Here is an 18,845-nt window from a genome sequence, read left to right as displayed (position 1 = left end):
TGCACCAGGGACTTGACCTCCACTGGCAGGAATCACATTATTGGGTAATTGCCTGTTCACCGGTTGGTTATCCCCACCGAGATATAAGTTTGGTAGGGAAGGGGCCATGCTTATTTTATTTGCCTTTGTACTTATCACATGCCTGGCAGAGTAAGTTGTTGGTGAATATTTGTTGAATAAATGTCTGACAATAAAAAGATGAATGCTTTCTGTTTTAGGATCCAGTGTATTTTTTTCTTAAGTCCATATTTTATTCAGATTTATTTAGTTTTAATTTTAATTTATTTTTAGAGCAGTTGTGGGTTTACAGAAAAATCATGCAGAAAGTAAAGTTCCCATATATAACTCTCCTCACCCCCCCCACTCTCCACCCCCCACCCCCACAGTTTTCCTTCCAGTGCATTTCTGAACTTCACCAAATATTTGAATCTCTAGACAAAGCAACCAGGCTTGGGGGGTTGGAAGGAGTTATTCCTCTCTTCTTATCCAAACTTGGAGAAGCCAAGATGGGTGACACAATCTCAAAATCCAGATTCTGGGCAAAGACTGGCTCATGCAGGCCAGGGAACAAAGCCCACAATCATTCCCCATGGACAATACCAACAACTGTGCCCAGAGATCGTACAAGGAACTGCCTTATACAGGAACAGGGAAGGGCTGGGGCAAAAGAACAGCACTCAGTCAGCTCCAGGGTCCCAGTCCATGGAGGAGCACAGAGGAAGGGAATTTTTTTTTTTTTACAGGATCAGTTTGATAACCCTATTCTGCCTTCTCTGACCAGGAGGCAGTGGAGGACAGTGCAAGAGATGCCAAAGTACAGATAAGAGGAACAGAGAAGGGAAGATGTGTAATTTCCCTCCAAGTCCATTCAACCAACATTTACTGAGGGCTCGGCGGTGGGATTTCAATGTGAATAAACAACAGCCATCTTTCCTGCCTTCAGGGAGATTACTCCCTAGAAGGCATTACTCAATCACATAAATAAATTTAATTTGCATCTTTAAATGACTTCCAAATGACAGGCTCAGGTTATGGGGATATAAAATAAGAGGATCTGGTCTAGACAGGGAAGGTATGGAAGACTTCCTTCAGGATGAAACTAATGAGCTGAGAGCTGAAGGGGGCTGGGAGTACATTAGGTAAGGACGAGGGTGAAGTACAAGAGTGCTGGAAGAATAAAAAAAGCATTCCAGATTGAGGAAACTGTATGAACAACGGACTTCTGTCTCCATTAAGTTAAAGAACTTGAGCCGAATTTAGTTCTGTAGGTTCCTTCTGGTTCTTCTTAACCCAATATCTATATTTTACTTAAAGAACAAGAGCAGACTTGTGCGGTGGGGGGGAGCTGCTGATGGGAACTGTGGATTGCAATGAGGGGCGGGATGTGATCAGCCCTCATCTCGTCACTCCAAGCCCGGACCGTCAACCATGCCCGGGAGAACTGCCAGGCATGAAGGGGCAGGTTCCTCTCGAACTTGGATCCAGCCAAGCCGGTAAGAAGGGCCAGCCGGAGGCCAAGTTCGCATACACAGCGAACCGATCCCTCTATTTCAGGAAGAACATGGCGCAGCAGCTATATTTGAAAACAGAGGTAAACAAGAGCTCAGCTCAAGTGGATAGGGTACAACAGCGGTAGAAGATTAGTCAGACGAGGCTGCATGTCACCCGGTGGCCAGAGGCCTGGAGGCTTCCCTTTGATGCCCCACCAGAAGGCCGGATGTATTTGTATCTTGTACCCACAAACCCCTCAGCTTTGAGTGTTTCTTGACCACTCAGAAGCTCCGCGCTATGTTCCCAGCTGCAGCCTCCGTTTCCGATAAATTGTATCCCGGTCAATTTTAATCCTTCAGCTCAGGCGACTGAGCCACCGAGCGTTTTTGCTTTAATCGCCAGACGTGTGTGTGGTGGGGGGAGGGGGGAGGCAGGCAGCGAGCGGGTAAATTTATGGCACTGCATTAAGGGCGTTTTAACTCCCCTCCCCCACGGTTAAAAATGAAACACAATGAATAAGACTTAAAACTGATCTCTTTTTCCCCTGGCGCAAATCGCTGCTTTCCTCATCTTCCCCTGTGGCTCAGGTCCTGCGGGCAGGTCATCAGGGCCTGCAGGAGCAGCTCTAGCCTCTAAAAAAGGGTCTGTGTCCCTACGTGTGTGTGTGTGTGTGTGTGTGTGTGTGTGTGTGTATGTGTGTGTGTAGTGTTGGTGATGGGGGCAGGGGTGGGGTGCCTTTAACGACTTAGTTATATACTTCGCTTCTTCCACCCGACCCGGGACCGCTCAGACCACCTCGATGTGGAGAGCACAGGACTCAAGAAACCCTCGTTCTCCCCCGCCCCCTTGGCCAGCCGGCGGCGGGTGAGCTGGGGCTGCAGTTCCATATCCGCGGCGGCGGCGATCCAAGGTAGGGGTGAGCGCGTGCGTGTACATGCGGGCACGCGCGGAGTGGGTACCGCACACCACCCCCCCCCATTAGCCCTGCAAACCCGACGGGTACTCACAGCCCCAGGTGCACAACACACCCTGACACAGCCAGCACACACATGCACACATGCATCCAGCATGCAACACTGCCCTCAGTCGCTCCAGGGCGCACCCGCTACTAATCCAGCAAACCCACCCGCCGACCCGACACACATTTCCAGGCATCTCCCCCAACCCGACCCCCACCCCGGCATCCTCAGTCACACTCACCGTGCCAGAACCCTCGCTAACACTCACCCACCCATCCACCCCCCACCGCCGCATACACAACGGACACTTTCTGGGGCACCCTCCCCCCACTTTTTCTGGCACTAAACCCACTGGAAGGCAGTTCGTATGAATGATCGTGAGACATAACTTAATTAACACCATTATTCACAAACAGGGACCCTCTTGGGCATCCCAAGCTTCCCAACCTCTGGCTCCTCTGCCTCAGCCACCCGCTGAGGGGGGAAGGGCAAGAGGCTCACCCCATTACTCACCGTTTCCTCTCGGTCTCCCGAGCGGAGTGGGGAAATGGGGGTAGAGGGGTGAGGGAGGTGCGCGATGCCCTCGCCGCCGGGCCTCCTCACCGGCGGCAGCGGCTCATCACCCCCGCGGGCTGCCCGCTGGCCGGAGCCGCGTCCGGGTCATGTCAGTCGGCCGCCGCCGCCCGCCTGCTGGGGCTCGTCGGCTCGCAGCAGTCAGGGAGCTGCCCCGCAGCGCATCTGGAGCGCGAGGTTTCGGGGGGAGGGGGGCTGGGGCCAGGGTGAGGAGCCCTGGGGAGGGGTTCCTCCGCGCTGATTTAAGGAACAGTGAAAATCCCACCAAAAGCCCCCTAGAAACCCTGGGCCGGGAGCGCGGGCTCTGCGCTACGCCGGGGAGAGACCCAGAGTTGCCGGCAGCGGGGGGATCCCTCCCGGAATGGGGAGGAGGGCGAGGAGCCCGGCGCGTCCTGACGGCTCCGAGGGACCCTGGCTTGCAGTGGCGTCGCCCGGGCTTTCCCGGGCTGGGAGCGTGCGGGCTCTCCACTTATCACGCCGTCACCGCGGGAGATGTCTCGGTTTCGTGGCACGCGAAGGGAACGCGCGGAGGGGCTGGTTTCTGGGCGACCCGAGAGCTTTGCCCATTAAGCTGCAGCAAGAAGCCAAATCAAAAAGCCAATCTCTAAGCCTCCAAATCGAACGTCACCCTATCAGCTGGGAGAGAGAGCTGCACCGAATGACAAGCCGCGCATATTTATCCTCTGGCGCCGAAGGGGATTTTTAGATAGCTTCCTGATCAGCAGTTGGGAAGCCGAGCCTGCACCTAGCGTCCAGAAAGCCCCCACGGACTGAATTCAGACGCCACCCCTACCTCGCGCCCGCCCTCCCAATGGTTGGATCCTGGCGGCCGGCGTCGCCTGGCCGGCAGCAGTTCCGAGACGCCGGCGTGTCCTGACCTGGATTCCACGGAGTTCTTCGGCGCTCTGGGCAGCAGGCGCGGAGGGCGGGCAGGCGGGGCGCGGCACCGGCTTTCCCCTTGTCCTCAGGAGACGCCGCCTGCAATTCCGAAATTAAGTCTCCACCAAACACATCTATGGTTTTTAAATATAGCAGGGGGCGATTACCCAGGCAGGGTCCACCCAGGCTTAGGGGAAGGGTTGAGGGGGGTGGAGGTTGACAGTGGAGGGAAAATAAAACTCCTTTTTTCCTCCCTGTTTTTTTCTTCCCTTGGTGCAGAATCCAGCCTGTCATTTTCCCAACCCAAATCAAACAACAGCTTGTGAGAGGCGCTTGGATGAGCGCTGGTATGTTGGCTTTGGGGTTTTGAAGACCAAAAATAAAAGGGGGCTGCCTCCCAAATTGCTGCTTACTCTGGGCCTGTAGCCTGGAAGAGAGATGGTCCTTTGATGCAGCAGCAGAACCAGGGTTTAGGACTTGGCTCAGGAGAAGTGTACACATGTAGTCTTAAATCAGATGCCTGTAATTTCTGCTATATTTGTCATGCTTGGTTCTGGAAGCATGAAGGGTGGGCAGGCCTCTCCTAGGAATGGGCTTTCATGTCCCTAGTTTATTGGTGGCATTAAATCTAAAATGATCACAGTGGCCAACCTCTGTAGATACACCAGTTCAGATGCTGTAACAGGCTCTGCTCCCTAAAGCCAAGTATAAGGAGAGATGAGGGGGCCAACAGACCATAATGAGCACCTCCTTAGGGTCAGGTATGGTGCTAATGAAATTGATTGCATTATCTATGTCATCCTCAAAAAATTGTATGAGATAGGTACAATTACTAACTCCATTTTTCTATTGAGGAAATTGAGTCCTAGAGAGGTTAAATGACCATCCAAGGCCATATGCAACAGAACCAAGGACTGGAGTAAGGTGGAACCAGCCTGTTCACACAACATTATGTGCAACCTCCGGGATTCCTGGCTCCACTAGGATGCTGCTCTGGAACAAGATTTGGTCAAAAAAGATTAAGTGGGCATAGGGTTAGAGAGCTTCTGAACCAGGGATGGTGTGAGTTCTTTCCAGGTCCCTTGGCTTAGGGTTCCTTCAATAAGTCATGTGGTGGTTTCAGTCCTGAGTCTGAGCTCTGTGCTCTCAGACAGACCCCTGAAACTTTATGGGCCTTGAATTCAGTTAAAGTTGGGGCTGAGACACTGACTGTAATAGGGTTTCAATGACTGCAAATATTGTGGGATTTTAGGATATGCCCATTGGTATCTTTTTCCATGTAGATCTATGGTGCTGATCAGTCCACAGTCAAGACCAAGAAATGGCCTTGAAGGCACTCTCAGACATTCCAATGGGTGTGTAAATTGGTGTAGCCTTCAAGGCACACCAATTTTGAAAGATATTTCAAATTCTTTAAAAAAACATGAATCTTCTTTGATGAAGTTTTTTACTGGTAGAAATTTATTCTATGGCAATAATTAAAGATGTGCTCAAATAGTTAGTTACAAGCATATTCATGGTATTGTTTACAATAGTGAAAAACTGGAAACATCTTAATATCCCAACAGAGACAATCATTCTATGTATTGATGAGGAAAGGTTTTCATGATATTTTCTTGGCAAGGGTTGGGGTGGGGGATGGGGGTGGTGTGACAACAGAACGTAGAATGCAATACAGTTTTTGTTCTATATATTTGTATAGAAAGAGCTCTGGCTTCATAAAAACACCAAAATGATAATTGTGGTTATCTCTGGGTGGTGGGATTATTGGTGATATATTTTTCTTTTTAGATTACTTTTATTGAGATACTGTTTGCATACAATACAGGTTGTTGAGTTTTGACAAAAGTATGTACACATATAACAACTGAAATCAAGGTATAGAATATTTTCATCTACCCTCAAAGTTCTCTGGGGCCCCTTTATCATCAACCCCCTACCCTCAAACAACCACTGATCTGCTTTCTGTCACCATAGATTAGTTATGCTTGTTCTAGAATTTTCTTCCTTTTGTTTATTTATATCTATTGATTTTTCTTCAGTGGACGTTACCTATTCACTAAACATGAACAGCAGAGTTGGTCTTGGTATTTTTGTAGACGAACAACTAAAAATCCAGACAGGAGCTTCATCTTCCTCTTGTCACCTGAAACAGGGCATTGCAGGGTTGGAAGGTAGTGCCAAAGCATGTTCAACCATTGCTACAGCAGAGCTGACCTGTGTGGGGTCTCTGGGTTCTGGGTAGACTGAATGGACAAAGCCCAAGTCTGCATTCTGGACCTCAGTGTCCTCACCTGCAAAATGGAAACAACAAATACAATAATGCCTCCCTCATGGGGTTGCTGTGAGGAGTCAGTGAGATTACAGCTTCTGGTATAGAGTAATTCCCAAATACATGTTAATACTCTTTCTCCCCAATTGCTTTTTCTCCCCTCCTCACCAATCTGCTTCTCTCCTACTGTAAGTTCTCAATCAAGTTTCATATGGCCTTGAAAGTTTCCTTTAAACTCTAGACGGTCTCAATTTATCTATCTATCCATCTCTCTCTCTCTCTCTCTCTCTCTCCCCCCCCCCCTTACATTTCTGACATGCATACAGGGTTGGGAAACAATAAATTTGATGACAATCTGCTTATGCTATTGCTTGTCCATTTAATTCTGGGATTTTCACAGGAAAGCTAGCAAGGGAATCACAAACCTCAATTTCAAGTTGGGAGGAAACCAAGGCCCAGACAAATTAGGGGATTTGACCTAGTTACAGAGCTCAGCAAGGAATAGATAGAATCCAAGTATTCTAGCTGACTTTGTGAGTTCTTGTTTTATTTCAAATTCAAGGAGTTGCCTGGGGTTACTTGGAACATCCTGGATTTTACAATTTAACAAAAAGGAAGCAAGGAAACCAGCTTTTATTGAATGCCTACTGTAACACTGTGCTATGCACTTTTACAAGTGTTATTTACTCAGTAAATGTTTATGGAACAGCTCCCATATGCCAGATACTATTCTAAGTGCTAGGGATAGTGCCTGGAACAAAGAAGACAAAACTCCTGCCCCACAGAACCTATAGTCTAAAGGAAGAAACAGAGGATAAAAATAAACTGATTAAATACCTAGGGCATGTCGCATGGCAAGTGCTATGGAGAAAAACAAAGCAGGGAAAGGTGATAGGGGGAGAGAAACTGTTAGACTTTTGAATTGCAGATGGGAGGGGTATCAGGGGAAGCCTTTTTGAGAAAGTGGCATTCAAGCAAGAAACCCAAAGATGATGAGGGAGAAAGCCATACTCTTGTCTGAAGGAAGAGTGTAACTCAGATGACAAGCCCCTAAGTTAGGAGGTCTATTTTCATTTAGAACTCAACCCCATGTTGAGAGGTAAATATTAGCCCTTTATCTGCTGAAGAAATCTCAAACAGGTGAAGTGAATCCATTAAGGTCACACAGACAGGAAAAGGCAGATGCTTTTCTTTTTCCAGAGGCTAGACAGCACAATGGGGCAGGGCAAATGGGATAAATAGAGGGAAACGGCCCGAATGGCTTCTCAGTTATACCCCATTATGTACTGTTATGCCCCAAGACTCCACAAGTTGCTGCCTCTCCAAACAGAGGTCCTCAGGAACTTCACAAGGAGCAGAGCTGCCTGCCCTGGCTGTCATTAACTCAGCATTCCACACAAATCATAATGTTCCTTGTCACAGCCACTGCTGTACCCAGATGCCACCATTCCACAGGCCCTTGGACTTTACCACCTAATAGCAGCTAAGAAGTGACAGGAACAGACAATCAAGTTGAAGCTTACAGTAAGTTCTGGACCAGCTCTCGAGGTGAGATAAAACTTTAATAAGCAGTATTTGATATGAGGAAAGTTTAATGAGACATACATCTTCCCTATGGGTTATGTTATTTTTAACCTTGTTTGAATTTATATTTGTCACTTAATATTTTTTTCCCTTAATAAAATTGTTTATTGAAGTAGAACATACATTCAGAAAAGAGCATAAATCATAAGTGTAAGCTTAAAGAATGTTCACAAAGTAAATACATTTCATTTAATCACCACCCAGACAATAAATATTATCAGCACCCCAGGTACTCCTCTTGTGCCAATTCTCAAGCATACTTCCCCTCCTCTCCAAAGGTAACTGTTATTCTAACTTCTAAAACCATACAATATTTTTCTTGGCTTTGAAATTTATATAAATGGAATCATATAGAATGTGTCTGGGTTCTTCACTTAACATTAGGTTTGTGAGGTTCATCCACGTTGTATGTAACAGCAGTTTGTTATTTTTCATTGATATATAGTTTTCATTGTATGAGGATGTCAAAATTTAACTTTTCATTCGGCTGTTGATTGACAACTGAGTTGTTTCCAATTTTTTATTATTTTGAATAATGCTGCTATGTGCATTTGCATGCATGTTTTTTGGTTCACATATATAGTCACTTCTCTTGGGTAATAAGTAGGAATGGAATTCTTGGCTTAATAGGGTATGTAAGTATGCAGTTTTAATTAATAATAAGTTTTTAGTTAGTTACAACAATTTATAACCCCCTTCCTAACATTGTGCCACATACTTGTCAGCACTTGGTATTGTCATTCTATTTAATTTTAGCCATTCTGGTGGGTGTTTATTAAATTTTAATTTGTGGTTCTGAAATTTGCATTTCCCTGATAACTAATGACCTGGAACTTTTTCCTGTGTATTGGCTTTTTGGATATTCTCTTTTAAGTGTCTGCTCAAGTCAAGCTTATTTTTCTATTGGCTTGTCTGTTTTTTTCTTATTATTTGTGGGGATTCTTTACATATTCTAGATATGAGTCCTCTGACAGTTACATGCATTGCACATATCTTCTCCCAGTCCCTTTTCACTCTCTCAGTTGTGCCTTTTTGTGAATAGAAGTTCTTTATTTTAATGTAGTCAATTTATCGTTTTATCATTTTTTTTCTTTTTTATCCTAAGTGCTGTTTCCTGTTTAAGAAATATTTGTCTCCCCAAGGTCATGAGAATATTTTTCTGTTTAAGTGTCTAGAATTTTTTTTTCCTTTCAAATTTATATCTACAATTTTCCTGAAATTGTATTTTTGTATTTAGTGTGAAGTGGGGATGGAATTCCATTTTTTCCTATATGGATATACAAATGACCCAGTACAATATATTGAAAAGGCATCATTTCCCCTCTGCCCTGCAATGTCACCTTTGATATCAGTCAACGCTCAGGTATGTGTGGGTCTTTTATGGACTTTCTACTCTTTTATTGATTTATTTTTCTAGTGTTGAATCAACATCATGCTGTCTTAATTATTGTAGCTTATAAGAAGTCTTGATATCTAGTACAGTGAGTGTTTCTGCTTTGTTCTTCATGAGTATCTTAGCTATTTTTGTCCCTTTGCAATTCCATATACATTTTAAAATCAGCTTGTCAGTTTCCACAAAAGAAAAGAATTGACCTCTTAACAATATTAAGTTGGCTGACCCATGAGCATGAAATATCTATTTCTTTAGATCTTCTTTATTTAATCCAAGTGATGTTTTAAAATGTTCAATGAAAAGTCTTGCATATATGTTATTACATTTATTCCTAGGTATTTGGGTTTTGTCATTCCAAGTGTGGTGGTTAAGTTCATGTGTCAAATTGGCCAGGTTCTGGTGTCCAGTTGTTTGGTCAAGCAAGCACTTGTCTGATTGTATTTGTGACGATATTTCATAGATTTAAATCATCACTAAGTTGATTGCATTTATGGCTGATTACATCTAAATCACCTGAGATTGCCTTCAACAATGAGCAGTCTCATCCAATCAGTAGAAGGCCTTAAAAGGAGAGGTGATGATTTCAGCGGAAGAGAATTTCTATCTCTATTTCAACCAGCCAATGTCTCCTGGAGAATTCATTGAAAACTTTAATTGGAGTTCCCAGCTTACAGCCTACCCTATGGAATTTAGACTTGCTCATCCCCACCGTCTCATTTCATACCCCCATCCCTCCCCCTGGTAACCTGTATTCTAGTTTCTGACTCTATGAATTTGCTTATTCTTATTAGTTCCTATTAGTGAGATCATAAAATAATTATCCATTCATCTCTGGCTTATTTCACTCAACATTATGTCTTCAGAGTTCCTCCATTGTCACATGTATCAGAACATCATTACCTTCTATAACGAATAATATCTTATTGTGGATAGATACAAAGATAGATAGATAGATAGATAGATAGATAGATAGATAGATAGATAATAGATAGATCCAATATTTTCTTTATCCATTCATCTGTTGATGGACATTTGGGTTGCTTCCATCTTTTGCCCATTATGAATAAGGCCGCTATGAACATCAGTATGCAAATATGTCTTTGAGCACCTACTTTCATTCTTTTGAGTATATATACTTAATAGTGGGATTGTGGGTTCATATGGTAATTCTATACTTCACTTTCTGAGTTACTGCCAAACTGTCTTCCACAACAGGTACACCATTTTACATACCCATCAACAAAGAATGAGTGTCCCTGTTTCTAAACATCCTCTCCAATACTTGGCATTTTCCAATTTTTAAATAGTAGCCATTCTGGTGGGTGTGAAATGGTGTATCATTGTAGTTTTGACTTCTTTTCCCTAATGGCTGGATGTTGAGCATCTTTTCATGTGATTGTTGGCAATTTTTATATCTTCTTAGGAGAAATATCCATCTTTTGCCCATTTTAAAATTGGATTGTCTGTCTTTTTTGTTGTTCAGTTGTAGGATTTCTTTATATATTCTGGGTATTAAAATCTTATAAGGGGGTGGGGCAAGATGGCAGCATAGGGAGTTGTGGAACTTAGTTAGTCCTCTAGAGACACTAGGAAATAGCTAGGAACAACTAGTAAATAATCTGGAACAACTGTTTGGGGGGCTATCCATGACTGAACACACATCGTACACCAGTCTAGAATGGGTAGAAGGCTGAAAACAGCACAGTAAGTAAAGCCCCCTAAATGGCAGAGCCTGGCTTCCCTCCCCCACTGGCATGGTAGGCTGAGTTGGAACACTTCCCTGTGAGGAAACAAAGCAATCTCTACTAGGAGCAAGGGAAGGTAGCTCAACCAAGCTCCAATTGTGGTTTTAATTAACAAATTTGGACTACTGAATACAAGCCTTGAACACCGATAAAACTAGGGCAAGCAAGAAAGGAACCCTGAAGTCTTTCCCAGAAGAGAGGTGGTGGGGCTGATAGAATAATAAATAAATAAATAAATAAATAAATAAATAAATAAATAAATAAATAAATACAGAGGATTTGAGAGTTTTCTGATTTCAGAATACTGGAAAAGAGCTGTGACCCAAGAAAAGTGGCACATAGAACTTGGTACCAACTCAGGCTCTTGACTTACAAAACTGGGGGCTGGAGACTGACTTCAAAATGGGGATCTCTTTCTTTTTCTTTTTTTTCTCTCATTCTAAGTAGCTCATTAGAGAAAGCCTCAGGCATTTTCAGTTGCCAGCATTGACCCAGGACAGGGTAGAGTTAAAATAGAGAGACAAAGGAAGAACTCAGGTGAAAGAGATAATTCCCTAAAAGGTGTATCTTCCCTAAGACAAGGGGAATGGGGCCCAGTTCAAGTGGTGGCCCTCCTTTAGAGAATTTGGACCCCAGGGCTAGGGAAAAAAGAAACAGAAACAGCTTAAGCTTCACTTCTGACTCACCCTCCATCCCTGGCAGGGATAGTGTCTGCTGAGAACTAAAGGCACCATACCTCTTTACACTGGTGGGGAGCTGCAGGCTGACAAGCACAAGACACTGGGCAGGACAGGAAAAGCACAGAGTCTAGAGGCCTCACAGGAAAATCTGACAATCTACTGGGTCTCGTCCTCAGGAAAACTTGATACTGATTACATCCTCCTCCTAAGATGTGGGCCTGTCTGGTCTGGGAAAATGTGATTGGGGTAATCAAGGAAACCAGAGCCTAGACAACAAAAAATTATAAGCCACACCAGGAAAAATGAAGATATGGCCCAGTCAAAGGAACAAATTTACAATTCAAATGAGATACAGGAGTTGAAACAACTAATTAAAGATGTCAAACAAATATGCTAAATTAATTCAAAAATCAAATCAATGAGTTGAGGGAAGATATGGCAAAAGAGATGAAGGATATAAAGAAGACATTGGGTGAACATAAGAAAGAACTCAAAAGTTTGAAGAAACAATTGGTATAACATATGGGAATGAAAGGCACAATAGAAGAGATGAAAAACACAATGGAGACATACAACAGCAGATTTGAAGAGGCAATAGAAAGGACTCGTGAACTAGAAGACAGGACATCTGAAATCCTACAAATAAAAGAACAGATAACTAAAAGAAAGGAAAAATATGAGCAGAGTGTCAGGGAATTGACAACATGAAGCTCATGAATATATGTGTCATGGGTGTCCCAGAAGGAGAAGATAAGGGGAGTGGGGCAGAAAGAATAGTGGAGGAAATAATCTCTGAAAATTTCCCCTCTCTTATGAAAGACATAAAATTACAGATCCAAGAAGTGCAGCGTACACCAAACAGAATAGATCTGAGGTGGGAGTGGCAAGATGGCAGAGTGGTGAGGTGTGGAATTTAGTTACTCCTCTAGGACAGCTGGTAAATTGTTAGGCACTATCTGGAACAAATGTTTGAGGGACTTTTGTGAGTGGAAAAACATCATACACCAATCTGGAATGGGTGGAACAGCTGAAATCACAGTGCAGAACTGTAAGTTTCCACAGCCAGGGGGCTGGTGCCCATCCCCCACAGGCATGCAGCCTGTATTGGAGCTAGTTATTGAGGGGGAAAGAAGCAGTCTCTGCTGGGAATAAGGATGGGGCTCAACCAAGCTCCAGTTGCAGAATTAATTAACAAATTTGGATTGCTGAATAAAAGCTCCAAGCACAGACAACTCAAGAGCAAACATGAAAGGAACCAGGAGGTTTTGGCCCAGGAGAGAGGAGGTGGGGCTAACAACAACAACAACAACAACAACAAAAGAGACTTTTGAAGTTGGAGGAACTCAGGATACTGAAAAAAAGGGCTGGGACCTAAAATCAGAGGCACGTAGAAATGATACAAACTATGGCTCTTGATTGGCAAATCCAGGGAGCTAGGGTCCAGCTCTGAAAATATTGTTCTTTTTTTTCTTTTCATTTTGATACTCTATTTTTTTTTTTTTTAACTTTTCAATAGCCCATTACAGCTGCTGGAACTCTCAAGAGTCAGCACTGCCCAGGGCATGGAAGAAGTTAAAGTTGTCTGAGAGTAACTAATCAGGTGAAGGAGATAATTCCCTAAAGTTGTACCTTTAAATAGTCTATACTGGGAGCAAGGGAAAGTAGCTAGGCAAAGCTAAAATGGTAGCTTTAATTCTGGCAGAGAGGAGGTGGGGTTGACAGAAAAAATAAAATGAAATAAATAAAAAATAAAGATGGATGTTTTTGGAGTTGGCTGAGCTCAGAGAGCTGGAAAGGAGCTCTGTCCCAAGAAGGGGGACGCACGGAGCCAGGTATTGGCTGGCAAAACTTGGAGGCTTGGGAAAGGCTCAGAAAAGGAATTTTTTTTTAAACTATTCTAAGCAGCACAGTAGAGAAAGCCACAGATATTTACAATTGGCAGCTGGACCCAGGCAAGGGTGGAGCTAAGATAGGTCTAACAGACAAAGCAATGAATCTAGTGGAGGAGATAATTCCCTAAAGGGCGTAACTTCACCAAGAAAAGGGGGGTGGGCCCAGCTCAATTGGCGGGCCTTCTTTGGAGAACTCAGACCCCAGGAGCTGGAAAACAGAAACAGCTTGAGTCAGCCATGCCCCTGGCAGTAACAGGGGCTGTGAAAATTAAGAGGCACTGTATGTCTTTTACCAGTGGGGAGCTGCAGACTGATAAGTGCTACCTGCTGGACAGAATAGGAAAAGCCCAGAGTCTAGAGGCTTCACAGGAGGGCCTGACAATGTGTGGGTGTCCATTCTCAGGGAAACTTGATACAGATTACACCCTCCTCCTGAGATCTGGGCCTGTCTAAACTGGGAAAATCTGATTGGGGTCGATCATATCTGGAGAGACCCCCTCACAAAAAGGTTACAGAGAGGCAGGGCAAGAACCAGAAAAACAAGAGCTGAAAAATTCTGATCAACTGAACAGAAGCTATGTTAGAGGTCTAGAATAAGTTGAACTGAATGTCAAAGAACAAATAGAGAACAAAGCCAACCAACAAGAAAATCATAGATAAAAGAGTGAAGGTGATCTCTAGAATAAACTAATTAAGAAAATCAGAAAAAAAGGAAAAAGAGCAGAAGCCCCCCTTCAGAGCCAGATTCCCTGGGGAGCATATCTTCCCTTAGAAAATGGGGGCAGGGCATAGTTCAAGTGGTGGCCCTCCCTCAGAGAACTCAGACCACAGGGCCTGGGGGGCAACAAAAAAAAAAACAGAAACAACTTAAGCTTTGCTTCTGACACACTCCACCCCTGGCCAGGACAGGGTCCACTGTGAATTACACCGGTGGGAAACTGTGGGCTGATAAGCACCATCTGCTGGGCAGGATAAGAAAAACACTGAGTCTAGAGGCCTCATGGGAAAGTTAGATAACCTGTTTCTCAGGGAAACTTGATACTGATTACATCTTCCTCCTGAGACCTGGGCCCATATGGTCTGGGAAAATCTGATTGGGGTAATCAAGGAAACCAGATGCCTAGACAATAAAATATTTCAAATCACCTTAGATATGGCTCAGTCAAAGGAACAAACTTACACTTCAACTGAGATGCAGGAATTGAAACAACCTATTGTTAATTGAACAAATCTCCTAAATCAATCCAAAAATCAAATCAACTTGTTGAGGGAAGATATGGCAAAAGAGATGAAGGATATAAAGAGGACATTGGGCAAACATAAAGAAGAAATCAAAAGTGTGAAAAAACAATTGGCGGAACTTATGGGAATGAAAGGAATTTCTTGCCTGCAATTTCTTAACTCCAGACCTCAATTTCCATGGTTCCATCTTTGAAGAATTTTTCCCTTCAATTTGTTCCTTCTCCATCCCCTCTGGTCCAGGCTGGCAGTGGTTCCATTTATACAGATCTCACCGAAAAAAAAAAATTGTTGGCTTGGCATGCAGTATACAGGGGTCAAAACTACCAGACAATAGGATTTTCCACATATCCTTTCTGGATAATTCTGTCTCCAATACTGGCTTGTACTGAAATGGCTGGCTGGTTCCACATTCCATTATATCATCACATGGAGCTGAGGCCCAGAATATTCCAAATCATCAATTTCTGGTTTCTTTGTACCCAAGAGTTCAGATCTCAGCTAATTTCTTTCCTCTCATATTTTACTATAAGCCAAAAGGAGAAGCCAGGCTGAATTTTCCATATTTAGCTTGGAGATTTCTACAGCTAAGTATTGCAGCTTGTAGCTTTCAAATTCTGCCTTCCATCCAACACAAGGGCTCAATTTTGCCAAATTCTCAGCCACTTTAAAACAAGGATCACCTTTATTCCAATTTCCAATGACACATTCAACATTTCTATTCACAGCCTCATCAGAGCTATCTTTACAGTCCGTATTTCTATCAACAGTCTCTTCAATGCAATCCAGGCCTTTTCTATCAAGCTTCTCAAAATTCTTCCAGAATCTTCCCCTTATCCATTTAAAAAGCTGTTCCAACATGTTTGGTATTTGCAAGCTCAGCAGCACCCCACTTCTCTGGTATCAAAATCTGTTCCAGTTTGCTAATGCTGCCATTATGCAAAATACCAGAAGTGGATTGGCTTTTATAAAGGGGGTTTATTCAGCTACAAATTTATGTTCTAAGTGCCCAAATTAAGGCATCAACAAAATGATAACTTCACTGAAGAATGACTGATGGTGTCTGGAACACCTCTGTCAGTTGGGAAAGCATGTGGCTGGCAACTGCTGGTCCTTTGCTCCCAGGTTGTGTTTCAAAATGGCTTTCTCCAAAAGGTCTCTGGGTTTTTGCCTTAGCTCCTCTCTCTTGGCTCTTATGCATTGTTTCTTCTTTCTCCCAGGGCATTTCTAAGCATCTGAGGGTCTTCTCTCAGCTTCTCAGGGGCAAATTCTGGACTTCATCTCTTTACTTAGCATCTCCAAATGTCCTTCTGTCCCCATCTCCAAGCATCAGCAAGCATCTCTCCAAATGTCCCTCCAAAATGTCCCTCTCAGCTACTCTGAGCTCCTTCTGTTTGTGAGCTCCTTTATAGGACTCCACTGATTAAATCAATACCTACCTTGAATTGGGTGGGGCCAACATCTTCAAGGAAATAATTTGATCAAACCTTTCACCCAGTTGACTGAGTCACATCTCCATGGAAACAATAAAAAGATTCCAACCTAACCAATAATAACACATATGCCCACACAAGATTGCATTAAAGAATATGACTTTTTGGGTAACATAATATATCCAAACTGGCACAGGAGTGTTATATGCTGATAGGAAAAGACAGGAGAGAGAGGTTTGGAGAAGAGTGTAGAAATGAATACTGTCAGGAAGGGTAAAAACAGAGAGAGAGAAAAATAATATGTGACATATAAAGTCCAAAAAACAAAGTGGTAGAAGAAAGTACTGCCCTTACAGTAATAACACTAAATGTTAATGGATCAAATTCCCCAATAAAAAGATATAGACTAGCAGAATGGATAGAAACCAGGAACCAACTATATGCTGTCTACAAGAGACTCACTTTAGACACAAGGACAAAAATAGTTTGAAAGTGAAAGGTTGGAAAAATAGAATTCATTCAAACAACAACCAGAAAAGAGTCAGGGTAGTAGCTATATTAATATCAGACAAATTAGACTTCAAATGTAAAACAATTAAAAGAGACAAAGAAGGACAGTATATATTAATAAAAGGGACAATTCATCAAGAAGCCATAACAATCATAAATATTTATGCACCGACCCAGAGTGCCCCAAAATACATTAGGCAAACACTGACAACACTGAGGGAGAAGTAGATAACTTCTACATTAATAGTTGGAGACTTCAATACACTATTCTCATCAATGATAGAACATCTAGACAGAGAATCAATAAGGAAAAAGAGATTTTTAATAGTGTTATAAATTAACTGGAATTGGCAGATTTTTATAGAACACTGCATCCTACAAAGCAGGATACCCATTTTTCTCAAGTGCTCATGGATCATTCTCTGGGATAGACCACACATTGGGTCACAAAGCAAGTCTCAACCAATTTAAAAATATCGATATTATACCAAACACTTTCTTGGATAATAATGGAATGAAGTTGGAAATCAATAATAGGCAGAAGGTCAGAAAATTCACAAATATTTGGAGGCTAAACAACACACTCTTAAACAACCACTGGTAAAGGAAGAAATTACAAGAGAAAGTAGAAAATATCTTGGGGCAAATGAAAATAAAAACACAACATATCAAAACTTATGGGTTGCAGGATAGGCAGTGCTGAGAGGGAAATTTATTGCCCTAAATGACTATATTAAAAGAGAAGAAAGAGCCAAAATCAAGGAATTAACTGCTTACCTGGAGGAACTAGAGAATGAACAGAAAACTAACCCAAAAGCAAACAGAAGGAAAGAAGTAACAAAGATTAGAGCAGAAATAAATGAAATTGAGAACATGAAAACAATATAGGTAATCAACAAAACCAGAACTTGGTTCTTTGAGAATATCAATAAAATTGATGGATCTTAGCTAGGCTAACAAAAAAAAAGAAAAAGAAAGAAAAAGAAAAGAAAAAGAAAAAACAGAGTGGATGCAAATAAATAAAATCAAAAATGGGAAAGGGAACGTAACTACTGACTCTGCAGAAATAAAGAAGATAATGAGAGGATATATGAGCAGCTATATGCTAATAAACTGCAACTTAGATGAAATGGACAACTTCCTAGAAAAGCAGGAACAGCAAACATTGACTTGAGAAGACATAGATGACCTCAAAATACCAACTGCAAGTAAAGAGATTGAGTCAGTCATCAGAAAGCCCCCAAAAAAGAAAAGTTCAGGACCAGATGGCTTCACATGTCAATCCTACCAAGCATTCAAGAAAGAATTAGTACCAATCCTGCTCAAATCCTTCAAAAAAAATGAAGAGCAGGGAAAGCTACCTAACTCATTCTATGAAGCCAACATCACCCTAATACCAAAGTCAAACAAAAATATTACACACAAAAAAGAATACTTTAGACCAATTTCTTTAAGGAATATAGAGGCAAAAATCCTCAACAAAATACTCACAAATTGAATCCAGCAGCAAGTTAAAAGAATTATACACCATGACCAAGTGGAATTTATTCCAGGTATGCAAGGATGGTTCAATACAAGAAAATCAATTAATGTGACACACCACATCAATAAAGCAAAACAGAAAAACCACATGATCCCCTCAATGAATGCAAAAAGGCATTTGACAAAATCCAACATCCTTTCTTGGTGAAAACACTCAAAAGGATAGTAATAGAAGAGATCTTTCTCAATAGTGTAAAGACAATATATGAAAAATCCACAGCTAACATCATATTCAATTGGGAAAGACTGAAAACTTTTCCCCTAAGATCAGCAACAAGACAAAGATGCCCACTGTCACCACTGTTATTCAACATTGTGCTGAAAGTTCTAGCTAGAGAAATTAGGCAAAAACAAACAAACAAACAAACAACAAAAAAAAAACAGGAAACAAAAGGCATCCAAATTTGAGAGGAAGAAGTGAAACTTTCCCTATTTGCAGATGACATGATCATTGCTCTAGTTTGCTAATGCTGCCAGGATGCAAAGCACCAGAAATGGATCAGCTTTTATAAAGGGGGTTTATTTGGTGACAAAGTTAGTCTTAAGACCATAAAGTGTCCAAGGTAAGTCATCAACAATCAGGTACCATCACTGGACAATGGCCAGTGGTGTCTGGAAAACCTCTGTTAGCTGGGAAGGCAAGTGGCTGGCAT

The 18,845-nt window shown here is 42.5% G+C and overlaps 1 protein-coding gene across 6 annotated transcripts in view; it reads right to left on the bottom strand.

Annotated features, from left to right (window-relative positions):
- SLC8A3 (solute carrier family 8 member A3) overlaps nucleotides 1-3,562 on the bottom strand; it is a 169,483-nt gene extending 165,921 nt beyond the window's left edge. For all 6 annotated transcript variants that reach the window (XM_037832412.1, XM_037832413.1, XM_037832414.1 and 3 more), the window contains exon 1: nucleotides 2,964-3,562. The gene's annotated coding sequence lies outside the window, so the exon portion shown is untranslated. The remainder of the gene's footprint in view (nucleotides 1-2,963) is intronic.
- Nucleotides 3,563-18,845: the final 15,283 nt, after the last annotated feature.

Source organism: Choloepus didactylus, chromosome 4 (assembly GCF_015220235.1).
Source record: "Choloepus didactylus isolate mChoDid1 chromosome 4, mChoDid1.pri, whole genome shotgun sequence".
Lineage (NCBI taxonomy): Eukaryota > Metazoa > Chordata > Mammalia > Pilosa > Megalonychidae > Choloepus > Choloepus didactylus.
Note: the sequence above shows the minus strand (reverse complement) of the source record. Positions and strands in the feature narration are given on the sequence as shown.